The sequence below is a fragment of the Cebus imitator genome, unplaced genomic scaffold (assembly GCF_001604975.1).
Source record: "Cebus imitator isolate Cc_AM_T3 unplaced genomic scaffold, Cebus_imitator-1.0 Scaffold19, whole genome shotgun sequence".
Taxonomy (NCBI): Eukaryota; Metazoa; Chordata; class Mammalia; order Primates; family Cebidae; genus Cebus; species Cebus imitator.
In genome coordinates this window covers 1,357,615-1,361,559 of record NW_016107334.1, presented here as the reverse complement: position 1 = coordinate 1,361,559, position 3,945 = coordinate 1,357,615, and the positions used below count along the sequence as shown (strand labels likewise).

General features: G+C 52.8%; 1 long non-coding RNA gene across 1 annotated transcript in view; it reads right to left on the bottom strand.

Annotated features, from left to right (window-relative positions):
- Window positions 1-3,945, bottom strand: part of LOC119469460 — a 67,017-nt gene that overhangs the window by 2,613 nt on the left and 60,459 nt on the right. The window contains exon 3 of the long non-coding RNA XR_005198280.1: window positions 2,382-2,629. This is a non-coding gene — a long non-coding RNA (uncharacterized LOC119469460). The remainder of the gene's footprint in view (window positions 1-2,381; window positions 2,630-3,945) is intronic.

Here is a 3,945-nt window from a genome sequence, read left to right as displayed (position 1 = left end):
CACACACCTGTTTCAGATTACCCAGCAACCCCTGCCCTAGTCCACTCTGTGGTGGGAGGAGGGGGTGGCTCCTGGGGCTCAGGGGGCCAGGATGTCACCCCTCCTGAAAAGGATCTCAGTTCTGTACCCCACTACTGAGTGGACTGGATACCCCATGCCCCTGACTTCATCTACACTCTATCCTGGACTTGATGCCAGGTGTTAGGGACCCTCCTGGGGAGCATGTTTTTGGTCAATGTCTGGGCTGCAGCTGTCCTTTGAGTGGGCATTCCCATCCTGAGCGGCAACAGGGACCGACCCCTTGCATCCTCGGCACCCATGACAGTGTTGGATGAGCCAGGCCTCTGGGGCTTGGGGACAAGGGATGTGCTGGGCTGTAGAGCTTGGCTGGGGTCCCCACCTGGCCTGGGAGGGTCCCCCGGCTGTCTCTACCCACACACCTCGCCGTCTGCTCCCTCCTCAGCTCATGTTCCTAGGATTCTGGGCAGCAGAAGAGATGAGCTCCTCGCTGCTGCCGACCTGTGATTCTGAGGCCAGCTTGGTCGTTGACGTCCATGTCCAGAACCAGACAGTCAGGTGAGGCCCCCACCTACCAGGAGGAGAGGAGTCGGGGGGAGAAACCATTAGCTGGGCACCTACTGTGCACCGATGCTGGACACAGCATCTCTCGATCCTCTGCTCAGCCCCGCTGCACTGATGTGGGCAGAGAGGCTCAGAGAGGGCAAGTGGCTTTTCCAAGGTCATCTAGTTATAAAAATCCCTCAACCTCTCCAGGCAGAGCACTGATGAGTTCTTGGTCTAGAAATTAAGTGCATCCCAGGCTCTAGACACTTACTAGTGATTTTTACTGCCCTTAGGGCTGGGCGCCTGGTGAGGTGGTTGGTGTTCTCAGGCATGCGCCACATCAGGCGCCGCCAGCCAGTTTCCCATGCTCAGATCTCAGCAGCTAGGGAGGGAGTGAGTAAGCCACTTGTCAAAGGGGTAAACCAGTGGTTCTCACTTAGAGGTGACTCTCCCCCACCCCCAGGGACTTTTGACATGTCTGGGGAGTTTCTAGTTGCTACACTGGGGAGGAGGACACTATGAGGGTCAGTGTACAGAGGCCACGGATGCTGCTAAGCATCTTACGGTACTCAGGACACACGACCATGAGGCCATGAGCCAAGACATCAGCTGTGCCAAGGCTGAGACCCTGGGGTGGAGAGGAACCCGACAGGAGGGTACAGCACCCTGGGGTTACCAGGCCTGGCACAGTGGCTCATACCTGTAACCCCAGTGATTTGGGAGGTCGATGTGGGAGGATTGCTTAAGCCCAGGAGCTCCAGCAGCATAGTGAGACCAGTCTGGGCAACATAGTGAGACCCCCATCTCTACAAAAAGTCTTAAAAATTAGCCAGGTGTGGTGATGCTTGTTGTAGTCCCAGCTGCTTGGGAGGCTGAGGCAGGAGGATCACTTGAGCCTGGGAAGTAGAGGCTGCAGTGAGCAGAGATCATACCACTGCACTCCAGCCTGGGTGACAGAGAAAGACCCTGTCTCTAGGAAAAATGAAAAGGAAACATGGAGATGATTCCTACCCTGGCCTGAAGGACTGAGGGGAGGGGAGCTATGTGAGGAGCCCTGGGAGGCGGCCAGGGGGTCACAATCCTGCTGTCCAGACCCTGCTGAGGCTCCCATGGGACCAACCCAAGAAAGCTCATGGACGGGCTCATGGCAGACTTGCAGCCCAGAGCCAGACTTAACTCTTGATACCGATGGGGAAACTGAGGCTCAGAGAGGGGCAACCGAGATGCTTGCCCATGGTGCCAGAGCTAGGTAAAGGCCAAGCTGGGATTCAAACCCAGGTCATCTGGCTCCAGAGTCCAGCCCTAACCAGGACACCGTATGGCCCTTGGGCCTCAGGGTATAGCCTGGAATAGGCCTGCAATGGGCCACCGATGTGATCCTGGCTCTCTGACCCTCTCTTGGGGAAGTTGACTTGGTCCAACCTGGCCCTGGGAGCACTGGACAAGGCGGCGTCTTGCCAGCTTCAAGCTCTCTCTTTCCTTCCTTCTAGCAAAGAGCTGCTGTTCTCAGGCTGGCATTGCCTCCCCTCCCTCCTGGGCTGCTGCCCCAGCTCAGCCTCAGTCTCAGCTAAAGTAACTGTGCCCCAGCCGCCTGGCTCCTAACTGATTCCAGATGCTTGCCCCAGGTGGAAGGGTGCCAGGCCCCTCTGGGGCATGTTAACGCATGCACATCTGTCCGCCAGCCTGCAGCAGGCCCATGTGGGCCATGCTGGGAAACCTCTGGGTCCAGCTTTCCCAAACATACCCAGGTTTACATTCCTGGGCCAGCCCACAGCCAGGCCCACGAGCGCTTTGGGAGACAGGGGAGGCCTCCTTACCCAGTGCCTGGTGCCTGGCGTTGCCTCACCCAGCCTGGCACACTTGTAGAGGCTGGAACTGATGATGCAGCCGTTTAAGCTGAGCCAGCGTCACCCCCATTTCTGTTCTGCAAAGGACTGGGGGGTCCTGGGAGTGGACAGAAGGGCCCATTAGACTTAGGCCAGGTTCCTCTGTCTCTCTGAGCTGTCGTTGTCCGTGTCCAAATCTGGAGCTCCCTGGAGGGCATGCCTAGTGCCTGGCACAGGGCCTAGTGCATAGAAGGTGCTCAGTAAAAAAACAGGGCATGAATGGGTGAGTGCATGCATGAATGGTCACGTCTGCCAACTGGTCATTTCATTTTCCGGCCAGCCACCGTGTTTTGCTAGGCACCCTCCTAGTCCTGGCCCAGGCTGAATTTCTTTACAGAGCGCATGCTATGTGCTGGGGTTCTCTGCCGAATTTACACGATTTTGGAGTTCCCTACAGTTCGCTACAACTGCACAATCATTCAGGGAACTTCTTTCTTTCCGTATTATTTATTTGTTTTTTGAGACAGTCTCCCTTTGTCACCCAGGCTGGAGTGTAGTGGCATGATTTTGGCTCACTGAAACCTCCGCCTCCTGGGTTCAAACGATTCCCCCGCCCTGGCCTCCAGAATAGCTGGGATTACAGGCACGCACCACCGCACGTGGCTAATTTTTGTTTTGTTTTGTTTTTGTAGAGATGGGGTTTCACCATCTTACCCAGCTGGTTGCAAACTCCTCACTTCAAATGATCCACCACCTCAGCCTCCCAAAGTGTTGGGATTACAGGTGTGAGTCACCATGCCCGGCCTTGCTTTTCATTTTTAAAATTTCTTTTTGAGACAGGGTCTTGCTTTGTCACCCAGGCTGGAGTGTAGTGACATGATCATAGTTCGCTGCAGCCTCAAGCTCTGGGGTACAAGTGATCCTCCCGTCTCAGCCTCCAGGGTAGCTGGGACCACACGTGGTACCACCACACCTGGCTCCGTTCAGGGAGCTGCTTAGTTTTCTCCCAACTTTTGAACCTATATAAAAGTTACTGTGGGGCAGTGAACATTGATCAATTGTTAATATTTCTCATCTATGTTACATAAATTGATATTATACATACATTTTTTTCTGTATCATTAAGAATTAATATAGAGATGTTTCTGAAGATGACACCTTTTTACTCTGAAATACTTCACCTGTCTCCTGTAACAAGGATATTTTCTGATACAACAAAATAATTACAGCATTCAGGAAACTGAACATTGAAGTAATACTTTCATTTAATGTACAGCCCATATAAAATTTCCCAGCTTTCCCAATAACGTTCTTTCAAAAAATCATTTTGTTTTGTTTTAAATCTGGGATGCAGGCCAAGATCACACAGCGTGCATAATTGCCATGTCTTTTTAATTTTCTTAATCTAGAACAGAGGTCTACAAACTTTTACTGTAAAGTGAAATATAGAGGTTGCAGGCCTTATGATCGCTGTTACAGCTACTCAGAATTGTCATTGTAACACAAAAGCAGCTCTAGACGACATGTAAGTGAATAGGCATGGCTGCGTTACAAT